Genomic DNA, 25,406 nt, shown 5'->3' with positions numbered 1-25,406 from the left:
TTTCAACATGTCGGCCTTTGAAATATCCAGTTTATCCCTAACAGAAGTATAAATAGCATGCAGCACATGACTCTGTAGTTTACTATAGTCATCTCATTGTAGAGGGGACGAGCAGGGCTGTCAAGCACATCATATGGGAGCCGTTTCTCAACTCCAAAGATAACATAATGAGGCGTTTTGCCCGTGGAAACATTAATGGTGCTATTGATACAAACACTAACATGGGGAAGCCAATCCTCCCAAGACTCATGAAAATTACTAGCAAGGTGACGTAGGATCTCTAAAAATTTCCTGTTCGTCCTCTCTACAAGACCATTGGACGTTGGATGATAAGCAGTCACGAATGTCTGTTTGATACCATAACGTTCACAAATACCTATTATCAGTCCTATTATCACTAAGGAGCACCGAAGGAGTGGTGTATGAACACAACACATGGGAAACTAAAGCATGTGCTACAACTGGTGCAGATTTGTTACGTAAGGGAGCTAAGACCACAAAACGACTAAAGTGATCCACGCACACAAGGACATACACAGAGCCCTGCGTGCTCCGAGGCAGTTGCAAAAGGTCTATAGCCACAGTCTTAAAAGGGCGAGAAGGAGTAGGGTACTCTAAGATGGGAGCAGTGCTCGTAGAACCTTTGTTCTGGGCACAAGAACTACACCGGGCTACATGAGAGGTAATGTCTAGTCGCATTTTAGGCCAATAATACTTCTTCCGCGCCATAGCCAGAGTTTTGTCACGACCTGGGTGACCAGCAAGGGACAAAACAACAGGAACTAGAGACTCAGGGATCACTAGCTGTGCCACATCCTGCCCAAACACTTCCATATTACGATGACAGCAGACCAAACAGGGTCTTCACGCTGAGCTTTTACCAGATCCTGCAGGGAAAAGTTATCAATCACGGTAACAGCAGCAACAGGGATATTCCGTGAAAGTGCATCAGCAACATGGTTCGCACGCCCGGGTATATGCTTTAGGGTTGGATTGAATTCCTCGATCGTGAGGAACCATCTGGGTAGGCGGCCTGACAGATTCTTGCCCTTAAAAAGCTGAGTGACAGCAGTGTTGTCCGTGTAGACTGTAATGGGATATCCAAAAATGATATCACGGAAGTGCTTTAAAGCCCACACCACTGCCAGGGCCTCTAAATGAGTGACAGAGTAACGGGACTCAGGCTTGTTAAGAATGCGACTAGCATATGAGGTCTACATCCAACAAACATGAGTACAGCTCCAATACCTGTACCAGAAGCATCTGTACAAATAGTAAAGGGGATACTATAATCAGGGAAAGTCAACACAGGTGCTTCAGTAAGAGCTAGCTTCAAGGAATCCAGTGAGAGCGGAAGCAATTGAAGCAAAGTCTTTAATGAATGCACTATAGTATCCTGCAAATCCAAGGAAAGAACGTACATTTTCAACCGACTTCGGTATAGGGAAGAGAGGAACATGATATTTATTTTAGCAAATCAAGACAAAATATTTGATACACATGAAGTTTGACATTCCTCAGTTTGTTACATACAAAAGTGAATATATCAATAAAAATGACAATCAATATACATTGAAAATTATGTGGTATCTTCCAGATTAGTAGTATCAGTATACTTTATCTTCAACATTTATTTTGTGTGGAACTCAAGAAAGCAATTTTTGTTTTTGTTTATACACAAATGTACTTTTCACTTATTACAGTAGGTGACTGGGGCAGTATCACACTTTGGGTTCTTGAACCTGCCTCTTGCCATTACCAATGGATAATGGCAAAAGCCATCAGTTCGGATTTCATTACCTGGAATGGCTTTAGTGGAAGGGCCTTCCTTTTTTTTTTTTTTTTTTTTTTTTTTTTTGAGTCCAAACTCTGCTGCGATTGATTCAGTAGAGGAAGGACGCCCTCTCTTTCTAGATACCGCACTCTTCCCTTCAAGAACCAAAGCTTCTGCTAAAGAAAACTTTAAATCCTGGAGCATCATAATATTCCTGGAAGGAATCCCAAGGTCTGTGCAGTATCTACGGTATAACAACCAGCAGTTCACAACAGTCACATCCAAAAAGTGAAAAAAGATCTTATGATAATATTTCTTAGATCGGGTATGGATTCTATACAGTGACAAGAGGGAGTCCATCAAATCTACCCCACCCATGAACTTGTTATACTCTATCACAATTTGAGGACATGGAATCATGTTGTTACCTTTCTGTTTTTTGTCATACCTTTTACATTCATTCATTGGTTCTGCTGAGGCAAATGTTGACAGCAGATGAACTGACCTGTTATCCATCCATTTCACAGCTCGAATTTCAACATCATCTACCAGGTTTTTTTTTTCTTTCTTTTTTTCTTGGTGGGTTCCCCTACCTTTTTTCAAAAGGTCTTTGTCATTATCAAAGGAAATGCCTGGGAGTCTATTTACTCTAACAGTTCCCAAACACAGTACCTGTTTCTTAGCTAGTGTGGTCATTAGCTGGAGTGACGTGAACCAATTGTCAAAATACAACAGATGATTCATGCCTGTAGGGATACTTCTAGCTAAATTCAGTACCACATTTGAGCTTGGTCCTAGATCTGGTTCTCCAGGTGCAGGCAGAATTTTCCCTGTGTATACCTCAAAGTCATACATGATGCCATCTGCACCACAAAGGCAGAAGACTTTGTAGCCCCATTTGTGAGGTTTACTTGGTAAATACTGTTTCAAAGAAGAAACACCCTTGAACGGGACCAACTGTTCATCTACACACAGTCGTTGTGGTTTGGGAATGTCACGAAACTTAGCAGCAAGATGGGTAAGTAGTGGTCTGACTTTGAATAATTTGTCTGAGTTGTTATTTGGCAAGGTAGAGTTATCATTGAAGTGTATATTTCCTTTTATTTCCTCCCACCTGTCCCTACTCATATTCTCTGTAATCATGGGGCAATGAAGTTTGCCTTTCCAATAAAGACGTGAGCTTGATAACTTGACTAAGGACATGGCAAATAAAGATAAAAAAAAAACTGCTCTAACTCAAGGACACTCAAGTTCAAACTTTTTTGAATGTCTTTTTGTGATGCGTACAGGTTACTTTGGCATACAATGTGTTCCATGATATCAGGAGAAAATAAATATCTAAAATATTCAACAGGTTTCCTGAGTGATGTAGTAGGTTCAGTCTCACCAAGCCATTCAGGTGGATCCAAAGCACTATTTGTGGCACCCATTTGACGCCAGAGAGGAATTTCTCGACGATTTCTTGGTTGTGTATTGGTTGGCTTTTGAACTACACGGGTAGGGCTTGGTGTTGGCTCTTGAACTGCATGTGAAGGCCCTGGTGTTGGCTCTTGATCTACATAAGAGGTCACTGATCTGATTTCTGGCTCACCAGGGTTATCAAGCAGAGCCGCCAATTCATCTTCATCAGGGATGTAATCACTGCCTGTAATAAAGTAGATAGTACAGTTCCATGTACAGTATAATGCTGTATATCCATACAGTGTTCTGGGAACTGATACTAAAGATACACAGTAATAGATAAATATACATATATATATGTAAAGATACAAAATTAGATATATAAATGCATAAGTATCAGAAAAATAGATTTGTAAATTTGTAATGAACCAAGAAAAAAAATTAAAAACCAATTTGTAAATAAATTACTTACCAAAGTCAGGGAATTCATCAGTATCATCATTATCATTACTATTATCACTGTGGGTAAAATATCTTCTCCTTGTTTTACCATAAAACTGAGAACAGTCCATGCTTGAAGAAAAAACAAAATTACATTTAACGGACGAACTGAACTAAAAAGTTACGCTTGTATAATTACGTATAAACTAATTATTTCACCTTTATCATACTCACATTAATCATACAAGCAGTACTTTATTTACATGTTCTGATTTTAGTAAGTGTAGAACTCACCTATAAATCTATGAAAACATGAGGTAAATAGGAGCAAAGTCACCCCTGCACTACCACAGCTGATCAGATGTAAACACAGAAGTATAGATGCCAGATGTCACTAGTAAGCGTGTTGGTACCTCATCCCATCTGCTCAGTAGATCGTAGCTAATAAGTTACAGGCGGCAGTATGTTGATATGGTCAGATTTTTTCTCACAACCACAGCTTATTTCAAGCGTTACTAATTCGTTGCGGTAGGAGATATAGGGTTAATTAATAATCATTAATACATTCTAAAATTATAATTATAAGTACCTCTGAAGTTATTAGTAGTAGATAATAATGTTATAATTGTTACAATCTCCTGAATGATTCATTATTACTACTTTATAAAGTTATCATTATTAATACATTCTAAAAATCATCAATATAAGTACCACCATATTTTCACTATTTCACTATTTAATAATAATGACAAGTTTAGAATGTACCATAAATGACAAGTTTAAGATATACTAATAATGATGAGTTTAGAAGGTATTAATAATGATAATTTGAATTTGTATTAACAATGACAAATTTAGAAGGCATAAAGATAACTTTAAATTGTATCAATAATGACCAGTTTAAAAGGTACTATTTATGATGACTTCAATGTATAAAGACAAGTTTATAATATACTAACAATGACAAGTTTAGATTATACTAATAATGACAAGTTTAGAATATTCTAATAATAACAAGTTTAGATAACTTGAATGTGTACTAATAATAACAAGTTTAGTATATACCATTAATGATATTTCAGAATATACTAATAATGACAAGTTTCGAATATACTAATGATGATAGGTTTAGAGAGGACTATTAGTAATAACTTTCATGTGTATTTGTAATTACAAATTTACAATATACTAACAATATCAAGTTTAGAAATTACTAATAATGACAAATATAGAATATACTAATAATGACAAGTTTAGAAGACACCAATAATGACATGTTTAGAATATACCAATAATGAGAAGTTTTGAAGATACTAATAATGAAACTTTTAGAGTATACTAATAATAACAAATTTGGAAGATATCATTAATGATACTTTTAATGACAAGTTTAGAATATCCTATTAATGACTAGTTTTGACGGTACTATTAATGATTACTTTATTGTGTACTTATAATAAAAAGTTTAGAATATACTAATCATGCCAAGTTTTACCTCCCTTGTCACCACTGTCACCACCACTGTCGGTCCTCGACCATTACACTTATATTTGACTTGTAATTCCACTCGTCTCGATGCCCCTTGCCTTCGTTACGTGAGTTTCACTAAACTTTCAAGTTCTTCTTATGCAGTAGGCCCTATGCCTTGTATTTCTCATGAAATTCATACCAGTCCTGAGGTTAAGGAAAATTGATTAGTTTTTCTTCCTTTTCTTTCCACTATAATTACACTGTCTGGGTGACACTCAGGATCTCTATCTCTCGACTGCACACACCGTCTCTCTCTCTCTCTCTCTGTCTATCGAGATCCCCGTATCATACGCCAAGCTACCTTCGTCTGACGTCACTAATTTTTCTAATCCAATCTCCTCTGACTTCTCAAAAATTTGTCACACCTTATGGGCGTGACTCTGAATTCATGCACCAATAATTTTCCTCCTTCCTCCACCTTGCTCCAATCCGGAAAGCCATTACAATGTCACTAGCAATATCGTTTACCTCAGCATTAGTCAAACGAAAAATAACTTTGCGCTCACAGAGTTTTGATTACATCAGCGATTATTTAAAAACCGTCACCTCCCTTCGGCTGTGTTTACACAGACAGAACGGCGCCTTCAAATCTTTGTTTATCAAACAGTAGGCGTCGAGTTTTACTCGTTGACTCAGCATTTCAATATCCATGTATTTCCTAACCTGATTACCATTCGTACAACTACCGGCCTCTTACAGGGCTCGGCAGCTACCGTTGGTTGTCCCGACCAATTTCTTATTTCCCTCTTACAGGGCTTGCTAATATATTTCTAGAATAAGCTAATCTACCCTTGCGTAATTGGTTATCAAAGAAATAAGCAACCCTCCAAAATACATCATTCATGCAATAAATGGTGAATAATACATAAACATAATACCTATAAATATGAATAACATGCATGTCAATATATAAGGCACTAAAATAGTACATATAAATGAATTAAGCGGTTACATGGTTGATTTGCCTTGACAGAGCCAACCTCCGGAATACAACAAAGGCAATCAGTGCTGCCACCAACATTGAAAGCAAAGGTATAACAATGATTGGTATATGTAAATCATTTGAGGGAGATCTTGACAATGGTCTTCTCTTAATTTTCAAAGGAGGAGAGTTTTCAGGCAATGTGAAGTTGAAGGTTGAAATGTAGGTGTCATCAGTTAAATGCATTGTATTAAGGGTATTAGAAATGGTGGAAATGTCTGCATGCAATTCGCAGTTATCTTGAATAGAGACAAGACCTTCAACCAAATCCAATTTAGGACTCAACCCGGGACAATTGATTGAAACCTTTGTCTTGTTAGGGAAAAACAAGTAATGAGATCCTTGTATGTTACAATGAGGGATTTGGTCTACAAAAATCTTTATGTAATTACAATTGTTCATAACAGACACATTCCTAACCAGAGAAGCTTCACATGAATTTTTCAAAGCTTCGTGGAACACAAAAATGGAAGAATGACAGAGGTAAAGATTCCTATTAAATCTTTTACACTCCTTCAATTTGTCATTAGAGATCCTGCTCTCCTTCAGATTGTCTACAGAAAGGGCATAATTGATTGGGTCCACCACTGGAATATCTACTTCATAAAATGAACCATTTACCTTCAATGGGAAGGGTTTCAATTTGAATAAGTTAAATCTTACGTTGGAAGACAACGGGATTTCAATAATAACTGAAGTAACATTTATATAAGAATTAAGCAATGGATAATATAATGCTACATTAGTTTCCTCAAAGAAAGGTTCAAAGCTCCAATCCTTCTTTGCTGACTTAATTACCTTTATAAGTTGAGGTATTGGAAATAGAGAATATTTCTTTGTCGCGGCTCGTGCCGCTTAAATTCTTCTTATCGGCTTAAGAAACCTGCACAGCGAAGCTATAGCGATAATCCCATACCACACTCCTGGTCATATGGCCATTTCCCGAAGGTTGAGTGTGGTTTGAATTTTCCGCCAAAATCATCGGAAATTTAAAATTCCCGGCTCTGTGCAAGCATGCGCATTGTCGACCCCACCTCCCCCTCCCTATCCCCTCCCTTCTTACCCGGCTAGCTCGAGCCGGGCGTCGCGTCACTTCAATGAGAAATGAAGGCTTCGCCTGTGGGAGGAGGGAGGGACCCTAAATCTGTGCAGGTTTCTTAAGCCGATAAGAAGAATTTAAGCGGCACGAGCCGCGACAAAGAAATATTATCGGCTGAAAGAAACCTGCACAGCGAAGCTATGCATGAGACGAGGACAGGTGGGAGGAGAGGTGAAGCCTGAATCAAACCGTTATTACGTGTGTCTTTCCTATGGGAGACTTATTCATTTTATCACTCAGTAGAGGGGAGAAAGAAACGTCAAGTACCCACGCCGAAGAATGTGACATGCACAACATTGCACTGTTCACACAATGCGTAAATTATACGAAATTTGTATCCTGTTCAACGGTTCCTGGCCCCTCCCCACTCCTCGGTCGCCCTTTGCCCCCTCCACTTTTTTTAGATGAGAGGGGTGGAGCCGTTTCCATGGCGACACATGGGACAGGGGCGACCGAGTGGTAGAGACACCGTGTCCCCAAGGGAGTCGTCGATGTCCAGTCCCTAGGTCCCGCACCCGCTCCACGGAGTGGGTGCGGAGAAACTCCAGCGATGCCACAAAGTCCCTGATGCTGTGGGCGTGCGGGGCATGGCCCGGGTCGGCTCTCTCCCAAAAAGCGGAAGGGCAGGTGCGCGCGGGACCTCGGGGTTAGGGGAATCCTAAATTTCGAGTTGTAGAAGAGATGATCCTCAGAAATCTCTTCCGTGTGGTTCACGTAGTCTTCGAACGCACGGACCGGGCGCAGTGGATGTGGGCGTCCTCCCTCCAGGAAGAATTATATTCTGAGAGGGCCGATCATGTCGTCCGCTCGGCCGTTCCTGGCCAGGAATGTTGGTGATGGAGAGAGGGTTAGGGCCGAGCTGTCCTCCTCCAGTTTGGAGACGGACGGGTGGCGGGTGATTGCCGCCAGCTGTGAAGCCCTGTAGTCCGTAGTCAAGGCGAGCAGAAAGGCGACGCGTCGAGGGAAGTGTTCTTCCTCCATAATGGCCCTTTCGAACGCCAGGTACTGCAGAACACGATGCAAGGACCAGGCCAGGACCGGTTGATGTCTCGGCTCTCTCGAGGCGCTGATCCCCTTCATTAGGAGGGTTCACGCCCTCTGTGGCACTCGGATGTTCATGCCAAAGCGTAGCGGATCAGTGAGGGCTGTATAGTGAGGCAAGATAGTCGCCGGTGCCCTGTTGGTGGAGGTAGCCAGCCAAGTCAGGAAGTCCGGGACCATGCTGGCGGAGATGGTCACCATCGCGCGTCTCCGAAGGCAGTTCCGGAATCTCCGTCAGCAGGACCCACACTGCCGCACTGAGGACGGAAGGTGAGCTCTGAGCATCTTGTCTACTGCCTCTGTAGAGAAGAGTTGGCTGAGAGCTCCCCGTAGAAACTCCAATTATCAAGTTGGAGTGACGCTTGGAGAGGCGCGGTAAGGCTGTTGGCTAGGCAGGCTGACCCCAGTAGAAGGGGAGAAGGGCCCCATCTCATTAGCTCCCCGAACCACGGCTGGGTTGGCCAGTAGGGAGCTATCAGGAGGACCTGACCCTTGAAGGATCTGAGGGTCTGCATCACCTTCAGGAGGACTAGTGTCGCTGGAGGAGGAAAATGAATACGTACCTCCAGCTGTTCCAGTCCTCCGTGAAGGCGTCTGGGCCTCCTGTGCGTGTCCTTTGGATGCAGATGAGGTAAAGGGGAAGCTGGGTCGTGTTTGGGGAGGCAAACAGGTCCACCTCTGGGGTGCCGTAGCGGAGGGAGATATGAAAACGGGACACCACGAGCATAGCTCCCCTTCCCGTAAAATACAATTAGGTAAATACAACTAGGTAAATACACGCAAACACACAAGGGGGTGGAGTTATGTTCCTGACTAAGAAGGATATAAACATGAAGAGTGTCACATATGGAAAGAATACAGTAGAGATGATTATGATAGAAGTAGAAGACAGAGATAAGAAGAGCAGAAAGTTTGTAATAAACTACGTGCCCCCAAAAACAGCCTCGTGGGAAGAGAGTTAACATAAAAGTATGTTAGAAGACACAAGAATAACACTAAACAAGATAATGGAAGATGGAGGAAGAATAGTTATGATGGGCGACTTTAATTGCAAAGGAATATGCTGGGAAGAGATGACCATAAAGGGTGGAGAAGACTCATGGGGAAATGTTCTACTTGAGATGATTACTGACCATACAATGATATGGTGGATACAGGAGAACACTAGGTATAGAAATGAAGAAGAACCATCGAGACTAGACCTAATAATCACATCAGAACCTGAAATAGTGGAAAAGATAGAATACCAGGCACCAATAAGTAAAAGTGACCGCATATTGATAGAACTAGAACGAAATGAGGAAAAATACATGAAAAGAAATTAACAATATAGAAAAGGAAGATTGATGTATGAAAAATCAAATTTTGATAAGAGAATTCTTTCAAAATGAAAACTGGGAAATATACAAAGAAGATACAACAGTAGAAGAGAAATGGAATATTTTGACAAACATTTATAAAAAAAAAAAAAAAAGGAGTGGAAAAGTATGTCCCAAGACAAAGAATATGTAAAGTGCTGGTACAACAAAAGTTGTAAGGAGTTGAAAGACAAAAGAGATCAAGATTGGACCAAATGGAAGAAAGATAAAAGACCTAAAAAATGGAAAATATATACTAGTTATAGAAATGAATGTGTACAAGTGTGCAGAGACGAAAAAAGAAAATATGAAAAAGATGTCATAGAAAAATGTAAAGATCAACCAAAACTATTTTACAGATTTGTAAACAACAAACTGAAAAACAAACGAGAATTAGAGAAATTACGATAAGGAGGAGTTGAATACACAGAGGAAATAGAAATGGCAGATATTATGAACAAACATTTTAAATAAATGTTTACAAGGGAGAACATACAACCTGGAGAGATCGAATGGAAAGAGAAAGTCCCCCCCATGAAAGAAATAGAAGTAACAAAGAATGAAATAATGAAACACTTGAGAAATCTTGATGTCAGAAAATCGCATGGACCAGATGAAATAGCAAACTGGATTTTGAAAGAATGCAGGAATGAACTGGCAGACAAAATACAAAGCATGATAAACAGCTCCTTGAAAGAAGAAAAAGTTCCAAAAGATTGGAAAAGAGCAAATATAGTACCTATATACAAACGAGGAAATAAAGAGGACCCTACAAACTATAGACCAGTCTCTCTAACAAGTACAATAGCAAAAATGTGAGAAAGAATTATCAAAAATAGATGGGTAAAGTATTTAGAAAAAAACAATGTACTAAATCCAAGGCAGTTTGGATTCAGACAAGGACGATCATGCATCACCAATTTAATATGTTTCTATTCGAGGCAAATGGATATAATACAAGAAAGAGATGGATGGGCTGATTGTGCATTTCTAGACCTAAAAAAAGTTTTTGACAAAGTACCACATAAGAAGTTACTAGAAACTGAAGGAGGAATACAGGACAAACTGCTTAAATGGATGGAAGACTTTTTGCAAGAAAGAAAAATGAGAGTAGTGATAAGAGACAAACACTCTAACTGGGATGAAGTAATTAGCAGTGTTCCCCAAGGAACAGTTTTGGCCCCAATAATGTTTGCTATATATATTAATGATATGGACAAAGAAATTGAAAGTTACATGAGCTTCTTTGGAGATGACGCAAAACTGTTAAAAAAAAGTGAACACGGAAGAAGATTGTGAGTCACTACAGAGTGATCTCAATAAAGTATGGGAATGGAGTAGGAAGTGGGAGATGGAGTTCAATATCAAAAAGTGTAGTATAATGGAATTTGGAAAAAACAAAAAAAGAACAGCAGGATCATGTAAATTGGGGGAAGAAGGAATAAAAAAAGTAGAAAATGAGAAGGACCTGGGAGTCATTGTTATGAATAATATGTCACCTGAGAAACATATAAACAAGATTTTTGGAGAAACTTATAATTTAATAAGAACAATCAAAGTGGCACATACATACCTGGAAGAAGAAATAGTGAAGAAAATATTAATCACTTTGATAAGACCAAGATCGGAATATGCAGCAACGATGTGGTCACCAAATACAAAAAATATATAACAAAAATTGAAAGAATACAAAGAGAAATTACAAAATTGGCACCAACACTCTCAAAACTATCATGTGAAGAGAGACTAGCAAAACTTGAACTACAGACATTACAGCAGAGAAGAAAGAGAGTAGATTTAATAGTTATTTACAGAATCATGAAAGGCATAGAAATTATTGATAGAGAGGATCTAATAAAATGGGATGAAAGAAGTACAAGAAGACATGGAAAGAAAATCAAGAAAGAGAGCTATAGAAGAGATGTGAAAAAGAATAGCTTTCCTCACAGAGTAATAGACATTTGGAACAAGTTAGATGAGAAAGTGGTGTGTGCAAAAATGATACATGAATTTAAAAATAGTTTAGATAAAATGAGATATAAAGAAGGGACACCACGAGCATAGCTCCCCTTTCCGTAAAATACAAATAGGTAAATACAACTAGGTAGGTAAATACATACACACACACACACACACACACACACTTCAACGAACGGACGGCTGAGAAGACGTTCTGAAGAAAATTGAAGTTTCGTGGATCCCAACGCAAAGCGAAGTGCCTATTGTATTTACAGGGTGGGGGGAAATTGCTCGTGGGGTAGTGGGAAAGTAGGGAAAGAGGAGAAGGGGAGGGATTACTGAGGGAAATGGAAGGAAATGAGGAAGGAGAGGACTTGGCCCAGGCAGACAGGCGAAAGGTAAACAAACGGCCCCCCGACCAGCTGAGCGACGATGAAATGTCTAATAAAAATGTAAAGATTAGAAGTATAGATAAGAGCAATACAGTAGAAAGTGATGAGAATATTTTCCAGGGATTTAAAGAGGGTGGGGGGGACACAACCCCCCCCCCCCGACTGACAAGACTAGAAAAGAAGGTCGATAAGATGATCGAGGACTTGGAGCGTAGGTTCGGTCAAGTTAACAACATTGTACGGAGGGATGAAAAATTGGAAGAACTAGAGAAGGCGAACAAAAACTTAACTAAGGAAATTGAAGAATTAAAAAAACAGTTAAAAGAAGTAAAAGAAGAGAATAAAGTCTTAAAGGAGAATAATAAGGAGAACAAGGAGGGTTGGAAAAAATCCAAGAAAATAGCAAAGTTGCATTCACTGACATAATCAGACAGCAAATGAATGAACAAACTGAAAAATCAGTTATTAAAGTGATGAGACAGAAGGAGAACATAGTAAGAGACTTAGCAGACAGAAAGAAATGTATAATTATATTAGGAATGGAAGAGAAACATAACCCAGATAGAACCACAAGAATCAAAGAGGAAAATGAAAAAGTAAGAAATTTACTAGAATTAGTTCAGGAAGATGAACCAGAAATAATGAAACAAATCGAAGAGAAATTCAGGCTAGGGAAATATAGTACAGACAAGACCAGACCAATTAAGATTAAATTCAGGTCACAAACAACGGCTGAGAATATCTTATCCAAAACAGGGAAACTAGCAACAAGTGAACAATATAAAAAGGTATGGATAAAAAGGGAAATGAATAAAGAGGAAAGAGAGGAAGAAAAACAGAAAAGACTTGAAGCTAAGGAAAAAAACGAGATAAGAACGGAGTCAGAAAAAGAGAGATTCTATTGGAGAGTAGTGAATATGAAACTAAAGAAAGTTGACATACAAGAGAAAAACAAAAGGGAAACAGAGAACACAATGGAAGTGGCAGAAAACTAAGAGTGTCTTACACAAATATAGATGGATTAATAACAGGATTGAATGAGCTGAATGATTATTTGAAACAAAAAGAACCAGACATAATGGGAATTGTAGAAACAAAATTAAAAGGTCCACTACCACCCAACAGTGTAGGACATGATGCATATAATTATTGGATTAGAAACAGAGTGAAAAAGGAAGGGGGTGGAGTTATGTTCCTGACTAAGAAGGATATAAACGTGAAGTGTGTCACATATGGAAAGAATACAGTAGAGATGATAATGATGGATGTAGAAGACAGAGATAAGAAGAGCAGAAAGTTTGTGATCAATTATGTGCCCCCGAAAACAGCCTCATGGGAAGAGAGTGAACATAAAAGTATGTTAGAGGACACAAAGATAGCATTAAACAAGATAATGGAAGAGGGAGGAAGAATAGTTATGATGGGCGACTTTAATTGCAAAGAAATCTGCTGGGAAGAAATGACAGTAAAAGGTGGAGACGGCTCATGGGGAAACGCTCTACTTGAGATGGTTACTGACCATACAATGACACAATGGATACAGGAGAACACTAGGTATAGAAATGAAGAAGAACCATCGAGACTAGACCTAATAATTACATCTGAACCTAGAATAGTGGACAAGATTGAATATAAAACACCAATAAGTAAAAGTGACCACATATTGATTGAACTGGAACTTAATGAAGAAAAATATATGAAAAGAAATGAACAATATAGAAAAGGAAGAATGATGTATGAAAAAACAAACTTTGATAAAATAAGAGAATTCTTTCAAAAAGAAAACTGGGAAGAAATATACAAAGAAGAAACAACAGTAGAAGAGAAATGGAATATTTTGACAACAATTTACAAAAAAGGAGTGGAAAAGTATGTCCCAAGACAAAAACAAGAAAAAGAATATGTAAAATGCTGGTACAACAAAAGTTGTAGGGAGTTCAAAGACAAAAGAGACAAAGCCTGAACCAGATGGAAAAAAGACAGAAGACCTGAAAAATGGAAAATATATACCTGTTATAGAAATTAATATGTACAAACGTGCAGAGAGGAAAAGAGAAAATATGAAAAAGATATCATAGAAAAGTGTAAAGATCAACCAAAACTATTCTACAGATTTGTAAACAATAAACTGAAAAACAAACAAGACTTGGAGAAATTAAGACAAGAGGGAGTTGAATACACAGAGGAAATGGAAATGGCGGAAATCATGAACAAATATGTTAAATCAGTGTTTACAAGGGAGAACATACAACCTGAAGAGAACGAATGGAAAGAGAAAGTCCCCACTATGGTAGAAATAGAAGTAACAAAGAATGAAATATTAACACACTTGAGTAATCTTAATGTCAGAAAATCGCATGGACCAGATGAAATAGCAAACTGGATACTGAAAGAATGCAGGAATGAACTGGAGGACAAAATACATAGCATACTAAATAGTTCCTTGAAAGAAGGAAAAGTTCCAGAAGATTGGAAAAAAGCAAATATAGTACCTATATATAAAGGAGGAAATAAAGAAGACCCTTCCAACTATAGACCAGTCTCTCTAACAAGTACAATAGCAAAAATTTGTGAAAGAATTATCAAAAGTAGATGGGTAAAATATTTAGAAAAAAAAACAATGTGTTAAATCCAAGGCAATTTGGATTCAGACAAGGACGATCATGCGTCACCAATTTAATGTTTCTATTCAAGGCTAACAGATATAATACAAGAAAGAGATGGATGGGCAGACTGTGCATTTCTAGACCTAAAGAAAGCTTTTGACAAAGTACCACATAAGAAGTTGCTTAAGAAATTAGAAACTGAAGGAGGAATACAGGGCAAACTACTAAATTGGATGGAAGACTTTTTGCAAGAAAGAAAAATGAGAGTAGTAATAAGAAATCAGCACTCAAAATGGGATGAAGTAATAAGCGGTGTTCCGCAGGGAACAGTTCTGGCCCCAATAATGTTTGCTATATATATTAATGATATGGATGAAGGAATTGAAAGCTATATGAGCTTCTTTGCAGATGATGCAAAACTAATGAAAAGAGTGAAAACTGAAGAAGATTGTGAATCACTACAGAGAGATCTAAATAAAGTACAGGAATGGAGTAGGAAGTGGGAGATGGAGTTCAATACAAAAAAGTGTAGTTAATGGAATTTGGAAAAAGCAAAAACAGAATAACAGGAGCATATAAATTGGGAGATGAAGGAATAAAAAAAGTAGAAACTGAGAAGGACCTGGGAGTCATTGTTATGAATAATATGTCACCTGAGAAACATATAAACAAGATTTTTGGAGAAACTTATAATTTAATAAGAACAATCAAAGTTGCATTTACATACCTGGATGAAGAAATGGTGAAGAAAATCCTAATCACCCTGATAAGACCAAGATTGGAATATGCAGCAACGATATGGTCACCAGGTACAAAAAAAATGTATAAAAAAAACTTGAAAGAATACAAAGAGCAATTACAAAATTGGCACCAACACTCTCAAAACTATCATATGAAGAGAGACTAGCAAAACTTGAACTACAGACACTAGAGCAAAGAAGAGAGAGAGGAGATTTGATAGCTATTTACAGAATCATGAAAGGCATAGAAATTACTGATAGAGAGAATCTGATAAAATGGGATGACAGAAATACAAGAGGACACGGAAAGAAAATAAAAAAAGACAGCTATAGAAGAGATTTGAAAAAGAACAGCTTTCCTCACAGCGTAATACACAGTTGGAACAAGTTAGATGAGAAAGTGGTGTGTGCAAAATGATAAAATGAGATATGAAGACGGGACCCCACGAGCATAGCTCCCCTTCCCGTAAAATACAACTAGGTAAATACAACTAGGTACAACTAGGTAAATACACACACTTTCGTCGCACAGACGGCGAGGATTGCTCGTGGTGTAGTGGGAAAGTGAGGAAAAAAGAGAAGGGGAGGGATTCCTGAGGGAAATGGAAGGAAATGAGGAAGGAGAGGACTTGGTCCAGGCAGGCAGACGCCATGTAAACAAACGCGGGCCAGATCAATTTAGTGACGATGAAGAGACTAACAAAAATGTAAAGATTAGAAACATAGATATGAGCAGCACAATAGAAGGTGAGGATAATAATTTCCATGGATTTAATGGGGGGGGGCGGATACCAACCTCCCCCGACTGGCAAGACTAGAGGAAAAACTTAAACAAATGACCGAACATTGGGAGATTAGGTTCGGTAGAATGTCAAAAATTGCGCAAAGGGTTGAAAGACTGGAAGAACTAGAGAAGGCGAACAAAAACTTAACTAATGAAATAGAAGAACTAAAAAGACAGTTAAGAGAAGTAAAAGAGGAGAATGAAGAATTAAAAAGGAACGATAGAGACAATAAATAGGCCATAGCAAAAGAAGCACAGGGGTGGAGAAAAATACAGGAAAACAGTAAAGTTGCATTTACTGATATAATTAAACAACAAATGAAAGAGCAAACTGAAGACTCAGTTATCAAAGTGATGAGACAGAAGGAGAATATTGTAAGAGACTTAGCAGATAAAAAGAAATGTATAATTATATTAGGAATGGAAGAGAAACATAACCCAGATAGAACCACAAGAATCAAGGAGGAAAATGAAAAAGTAAGCAGATTACTAGAATTAGTTCAGGAAGATGAACCTGAAATAATTAAACAAATCGAAGAGATGTTTAGGCTCGGAAAATATAGTACAGATAAGACCAGACCAATTAAGATTAAATTCAGATCACAAACAACAGCAGAGAATATCTTATCCAAAACAGGGAAGCTAGCAGCAAGTGAACAATATAAAAAGATATGGATAAAAAGAGAAATGAATAAACAGGAAAGACAGGAGGAAAAAATGAAAAGGAAAGAAGCTAAAGAAAAAACAAGAACAGAACGGAGTCAGAAAAACAAGAATTCTACTGGAAAGTAGTGAATATGAAAGTGAGGAAATGGACCATAACAGAGAGAAACAAAAAAAGAAACAAAGAATACAATGGAAATAACAGGAAGTTAAGAGTGTCCTACACAAATATAGATGGATTAATAACAGGACTGAATGAACTCAACGAGTATCTGAAGGAAAAAGAAACGGACATAATGGGAATTGTTGAGACAAAATTAAAAGGTCCACTACCACCCAACAGCATAGGACACAATACATATAATTATTGGATTAGAAACAGAGAGATAAAACAAGGGGGTGGAGTTATGTTCCTGACTAAGAAGGATATAAATGTGAGGTGTGTCACACATGGAAAGAATACAGTAGAGATGATTATGATAGAAGTAGAAGACAGAGATAAGAAGAGCAGAAAGTTTGTAATAAATTATGTGCCTCCAAAAACAGCCTCGTGAGAAGAGAGTGAACATCAAAGTTGTTTAGAAGACACAAGAATAACATTAAACAAGATAATGGAAGATGGAGGAAGAAAAGTTATGATGGGCAACTTTAATTGCAAAGAAATCTGCTGGGAAGAGATGACCGTAAAGGGTGGAGAAGACCCATGGGGAAATGTTCTACTTGAGATGTTTATTGACCACACAATGACACAATGGATCCAAGAGAACACTAGGTATAGAAATGAAGAACCATCGAGACTAGACCTAATAATCACATCAGAACCTGAAATAGTGGAAAAGATAGAATACCAGGCACCAATAAGTAAAAGTGACCACATATTGATAGAACTAGAACTAAATGAGAAAAAATACATGAAAAGAAATGAACAATATAGAAAAGGAAGATTGATGTATGAAAAAACAAATTTTGATAAGATAAGAGAATTCTTTCAAAATGAAAACTGGGAAAGAATACACAAAGAAGATACAACAGTAGAAGAGAAATTGAATATTTTGACAAAAACTTATAAAAAAAGGAGTGGAAAAGTATGTCCCAAGACAAAAACAAGAAAAAGAATATCTAAAGTGCTGGTACAACAAAAGTTGTAGGGAGTTGAAAGACAAAAGAGACAAAGCTTGGACCAAATGGAAGAAAGATAAAAGACCTAAAAAATGGAAAATATATACTAGTTATAGAAATGAATAGGTACAAGTGTGCAGAGACAAAAGAAAATATGAAAAAGATGTTATAGGAAAATGTAAAGATCAACCAAAACTATTTTACAGATTTGTAAACAACAAACTGAAAAACAAACAAGAATTAGAGAAATTACGACAGAGTTGAATACACAGAGGAAATAGAAATGGCAGATATTATGAACAAGCATTTTAAATCGATGTTTACAAGGGAGAACATACAACCTGGAGAGATCAAATAAGAAGAGAAAGTCCCCCCTATGAAAGAAATAGAAGTAACAAAGAATGAAATAATGAAACACTTGAGAAATCTTGATGTCAGAAAATTGCATGGAGCAGATGAAATAGCAAAGTGGATTTTGAAAGAATGCAAGAATAAACTTGCAGACAAAATTCAAAGCATAATAAACAGTTCCTTGAAAGAAGGAAAAGTTCCAAAAGATTGGAAAAGACCAAATATAGTACCTTTATACAAGGGAGGAAATAAAGAGGACCCTACAAACTATTGACCAGTCTCTCTAACAAGTACAATAGCAAAAATCTGAGAAAGAATTATCAAAAGTAGATGGGTAAAGTATTTAGAAAAAAACAATGTAATAAATCTAAGGACAAACCTCATCCGCTCACCCACACCACTCATCCGAGTGTCGCGTTCCACCGAGAACCACAACGTCAGCAATTATCCCAGCTGCACGTCATAATACAAATCGCTTCAAGCACGGTATTAAGGTAACCTACACGCCTTTAGATACCCACGTGCTCAAGGCACGTACACCTTAACCATATAACAATTATGTAATCTCGCACTTATATTAGCATATTGTCATTTAGAATTTTTTTCTCTCCAAAAATTATCATTAAGTAATACTCTTTAATCTGCCAATTACAAATATACATATATATTCAACAGTTAATACTATTACATAATATCATATTCATATGCATTCTTCTAGTTAAGTAATTCTTGTTTAAACAAATAGCTCTTATATGTTTAAAATTCAATATTTACATAGAACTTATACATTTTTATCAATGTAACCTATTTTACTGCTGTAAAAAAAAATTATGACATTTTATTACTATTTTATGTATATACATATTTTTATGATTTTTGTAATCCCATTATACTGTATAACCGTTGACATACTATATCCCCCCTCCCATATCTAAGCATAACATATTATCCTTAGTTACTATATACCTATTATTCATATTTTAACAGTTTTTTTTTCTTAGATTACAAATCAAACCTAACTATTAACTAATACATGACTTAACAACATGGCCTTTGCCACCAGATCCAAACTAAAACAAAGTTTACATAGCGTCTTCTCAAAGTCTAGAGAAGAAAAACAACAACATGACATATCCAGTGACAAAGAGGAAATACACACAGAAGACTTAATTGGCAATGACAAACCAGACCATTTTTACCTATATCCACAGGTTGACAATACCTCTAAACAGTTAACCAATGACCAGTTAAATAATCCTGACAAAACTAATCCTAATGCAGATACCCCAATAGACCCTCCTTATGAGAACGATGTCTCACCTTTTTTCAACCAGCTTCCTCAAGTAGACCCCTTTCACCCCTCACAATCACAACCACCCATTCCTCCCATCCAACCAAATATGCAAACAAAATCTCCTATAAACCATAATCCATCCAACCCCCATATCCCAACACATAATAACCCCCCTCCCATTCAGCAGCAGTACCAAAACTTCCCCCTTCCTTCCCCCCATACCCCACCTGTTCAAACCCACTCCACACCATACCACCAACCACCACCTAACCTTCCTCCAAACCCACAATATTACCCTTACCCACTACCTCAACCAACAATAATTAACAACTATCAAACCATAACCCCCCTCACAGAAATCCCAACCTTTTCCCAAGATAGTGGACTATCCATTACAGATTTCTTGACAGCATGTGACCTGTTCTTCTCCAAGAACTCCCAATACTCGGAGACAGATAAAATAAATTTGTGCCGTCAGAAAATAAACCCATCTGACATTTGCCCTTCAATTAGTTGCATGTGGAATCACATATCAGGAATATAAACGCCACCTTCTTAAGGTTTTTCATAACAAACAACCAAATAACATTTCATTTCTCATCACTTTCCTCAATAACACTAGAGTCCAACCACATTCCATTACTAATATAATGGATTTTGTGGCAAACGGAATGAAAGAGGTCAGAGAAGACCTAGAGAATAACTCTCCTTGGACTCACACTGACCAATTTGGTCAAAATGCAATGCCAACAAAACACTTACTAACATTCCTTGAAATAACTTCCTATCTCTCCCAACTCCCTCCAAAGTGTTTAAAGGAAGCCTCCAAAAAGGAACTAGACACTAGAAATCCTCTAGCTTATACCTATATCTTAGATATCATGAATGCTTGCAATGTATCCTTAGTTTCCCCCAACCATCTCCCCAGACTAAACAGCCTTCACTCACAGCAACCCCCTCCCACCAATCAAAGACAACCTTCTAAGTGGTGCTCCTACCATTCATCAAACAGTCACAACACAAAAGACTGCATACAGCAACAACAATACCCGCAGGTACAACACCACCCTATCCCTTGCTCAGTTCATGGAACCATTTCCCACACCGATGCCCAGTGTTGGACACAGCAAAAGCAACACACGCAGGTACAACACCACCCTATTCCTTGCTCAGTTCATGGAACCATTTCCCACACAGATGCCCAGTGTTGGACACAGCAAAAACAACACCCACAGGCACAACACCACCCCATCCCTTGCTCAGTGCATGCTACTACCTCACATACGAATGCTCAGTGTCAAGTTCAGAATCAAAACAAACAAGTTCCACCCCCCTTTAAACACCCACTCCTATCTACACCAACACATCCAATCAAATACTGCAACCTACACCAAACATCAACTCACTCCAACAAAGAGTGTTACCTACAGAAAACACAACAACAACCGCATCAGAGAACTAACAAACCATTCACCACCCCTCGACAAACAGCTCCCTCCCACACGACAAGCAATACTCAACAACGATTGGGGGAACGTGTACCAGCCTCACGCACCAAACCACCATAGGAATATCTCATACACAACACAAATACCTCACCCTAGAAGTAAACTTAGACCAACTTAAAGTTGACATGATGGTTAATACAGGAACAAACCTGAAGATCATCCCAAGAGCTCTGTATGAAGCATTAAATGACCCACCCCAAATTCAATTTTCCAATATGGAAGGACTCCTAATAGAAGGGAGCACAATTTCTCTACACGACACCATAGACTTAAACATTGAAGTCAATAATTGTAATGTAGGTCTCACACCTTTCCACATAGCTGATGAATGGAGTCTTGATCAACAAGGTATAATAGGACTAAACTCATTGAGGATTTGGAAAACTAAGATAGACTTTGAGACTAACAAAATCTCCTTCCGAGATGTAAATAATGAGTCAACAGTTCCTGAGACACCCGACTCAGACACACAACATCTCTCATGTCTACCTTCCTTCAATACTCCCAATCCCACTAACAGCTATTCCTTCCGACCACCCCCTTATGTCACCTCAAAGGCACTGATGTCTAACACAGTCATCATACCCCCTAGACATTCAATAACAGTCCCACTATACATACCCGGTGCAATCGACCATCAGGACGTCATAATCGACTCAGACACGTCCAGGATTAACAACATAACCATTGAGTCCTCCTGGGACACAATATCAGAAAATAAACATACACTAGCTATGTTAACAAACATGTCAGACCAACACCGTAAAATCAGGAAGAATACAAACATCTGCGCAGTCCATCTCCATAATTCCCCTATCCAGGAACCACTGCCGCAACACATCAACCAAGTAAGACCAACACAACCCCTTCCCCCTATTCCCCCAGACCAAATCACGACATCAGCTGACGGAGAACGTCATAACGAGCTATTAGCTCTCCTACAGAGGAATAGATCAGCTGTCGCCTTAGAAGACGAACCACTAGGCAAATGTGATATAATCAAACATCACATCCAAATTCCCCCAAACACCACCCCTTCATACACCCCCGCTTACCGCATACCCCACAGTAGGAAATCCCAAGTCAATGACAGTGTACAAGAGATGATACACCAAGGCGTAATTTCCCATTCAAACTCCCCATGGAACAGTCCCCTCTTTTTGGTCCCTAAGAAAGACGGAACCTTACGCCCTGTTGTTGACTTCAGAAAAGTTAACAACCTAACTCAATCTGACCCACACCCCCTCCCCGCCATGCAAGATGTACTACAATGCATTGGCAACGGGAACTCTGTTTTTTCCACAATAGACCTCAAGTCAGCCTTCTGGCAGGTCGAACTAACAGAGGAATCAAAACCCGTAACTGCATTTTCCACTGACAAAGGACACTTTCATTTCGAACGTATGCCCTTTGGCCTTAAGAATGCCCCCTCAACCCAACAAAGGTTGATGACCCGTATTTTCAGTGACATGATAGGAGTCTCATTATTCGTCTATTTAGACGACCTCATTATATATAGTCCCACAGAAAGAGACCACCTTAACACTTTAGAGATTGTCATCAAACGTCTCAAACATACGGGATTAAAGATTCAATTAAAGAAATGTAGATTCCTCATGAAGGAACTCATCTTCCTAGGCCATAAAGTGGATGCAAAAGGGATTCACACAACCACAGATAAAATAGATACAATAAACAATTTCCCAACCCCCAGAAACGCTAACGAAACAAGAAGTTTCATCGGGTTAGCCTCCTATTACAGACACTTCATAAGAAACTTTGCTGATATTGCTTCCCCTCTGACCAAATTCACAAGGAAAGGCGAGCCATTTCAATGGTCAGAAACAGAACAGCAAAGTTTCGACACTCTCAAACACGCACTCACCACAGCCCCTGTACTAGTTTTCCCTGACATGAAGAAAGAATTCTTTCTTTACACAGACGCCTCCTCTAAAGGAATAGGCGCAGTTCTACAACAGAAAGATGACAATGGCAAAGAACACGCCATAGCCTACGCAAGTAGAGTCTTAAGCAAAACTGAAAATAACTACTCAACTACACACAAAGAAGGACTTGCAATCATATGGGCACTAAAACACTTTAAATACCTCATTTTAGGCTACAAGATTACCATACTAACAGACCACCAACCCCTAGTCTATCTTTTTAACTCCAAAGACTTACATGGGAGAGTTGCTAGATGGAAAACAACTCTCCTTGATTACGATCCCATGATCGTATACTTAGCTGGGAAAGCTAACGTAGTGGCAGACTGCTTGAGCAGACAAACTCACATCACCCCCATAACCCAAACCACATGCATACCTATGCAAGAACTCAGAGATGAAACTGACAGAGACCCAATATGGTCTCCAATAAAACAGCATCTCATCTCACAAACCCCCTTACACTCCCGACCACCTGTCCCTATTGAGGAACTCAATCTGGTCGACGGAGTCATAAGGAGAACCATTAATACAAGAGAGGTTACTGTTATTCCCAGAGCCTTAGTCCCCAAGCTCCTACACATATTGCACGACAGTGCAATGGGAGGCCACTCGGGCAGAGATAAGACACTAAACACTGCTAGACACACATACTACTGGCCTTACATGAAAAGAGATATAACCACACACATAGATTCTTGTGTAACTTGCAACCAATTCAGAGGCCCTAACCTGAAGCAAATCAACATAAAAGATATCCCACTCCCTGCTGAGCCATGGGAAACACTTGGCATTGACCTACTGAAAATGCCAACGAGCCATCAAGGTTCCAATTATGTACTCACAGCAGTTGATTATTTCTCTAAATACACAATCTTAATACCACTCCAGGACAAAACAGCAGAGACTGTAGCCAAAACCCTGGTCAACAATATCTTTTGTAGATACAACATACCACACACAATGTTATCTGACAATGGATCAGAATTCAAAAATGAGGTGATGCGCGAAATAGCACATCTCTATAACATTGACCAAACATTTGCCACTGCATACCACCCCCAGGGAAACGGTCTGACTGAGCGAACAAATCGCAAGGTCCTAGAGATTCTCAGACCATTGGTCAATGACCTCATGGACAGTTGGGAAGATTGGCTACCACAGGTACAAGCCAGTATCAATAGCACAGTCAATTCCGCAACAAAGATGTCCCCACATGAGATCATTTTCGGCAAACCAATGCGCCTACCCTACCAAATATTCAACCAACCACCCCCACCCTTATACAACCTAGATAACCTCGCACACTGCATCAAAAGAGGTATGCAAACAATTTACAAAAAAGTTAGAGCAAACCTGAAAGAAGCCCAGGAAAAGACAAAGACAAAACAACACAAACGGTCAATTCCACTTGACATAGCACCTGGCGACACAGTCATGGTAAAAGACTCAGGTAGAACAAACAAACTCAAACCCAAATTCCTAGGCCCCTTCATAGTCACAAGTTCACTCCCTAACAATGTTTTCCTACTAACAGATCCTTCTGATCACACCACCTTCACCATACATGGAGAGAAGTTGAGAAAGCTCAAACTGAACCTCGACCCAATCTCACCTCCCATCCACAACCCACCTATCACAGACACACACCAATCACCAAAACGCAAGTCTCATCCCATGACTCTGCGTCGACGCAACTAAACATGCACTCTAGCTCTCGCCCCTGAAGATGCAGGACGTCATGTATCTATCATTGGAGGTTAAAATGGCCCATTTCCAATAAGAACTCTTTTCCACATATCTATCAAAACTTCTCTACTTCCTTCCGACCAATATAACCTTAGCGAGAGTCAGATAAACATATCCTCAATCACTGAGACATAACCTTCATCCTCCAAAAGTAAATACATCATCAATTACCCACCTTAAACATCGACTACTTTTGACATGGACTCATTCGACTTACATCATAGGATTCTTCCATATACCTCCACAGCCCTTTCCCTCTTAATCATTCTCTTTATACTAATAATAATAATCATATTCTGTTGCATGAAGTAACACCTTCCAAAACCTTTCCACCTCCATACCCAAATTGTTGTAAACCTAGATTAAGTTTATTCTTGTGTCTCACCCAATATCTTAAATACCATAAACATTCTTACAGAAACTATATATCCATACTATGAAATAAAACAAGTGCAATGTGACACACCAAACTGACCATAGAACAGTGTTTACAAAGACAACACTCCCAACAGTGATAGTGTTAAACCATAAAAACCATAACATTTAAAAAGTGAATTAAATAGTGTATGTGGAATCCAATATAACATGTAATCTGGTGAGACACAACGTTACACTTCTGAGACACAACATCGCTACCCCTTAATTACAGTTCATGATCCCCCTTGGGAC

This window comes from Oratosquilla oratoria, chromosome 37 (assembly GCF_046742065.1).
Source record: "Oratosquilla oratoria isolate Oo_2021 chromosome 37, ASM4674206v1, whole genome shotgun sequence".
In the NCBI taxonomy this organism is placed as follows: domain Eukaryota; kingdom Metazoa; phylum Arthropoda; class Malacostraca; order Stomatopoda; family Squillidae; genus Oratosquilla; species Oratosquilla oratoria.
The sequence above is the reverse complement of the archived record's forward strand: the minus strand, read 5'-3'. Positions refer to the sequence as shown.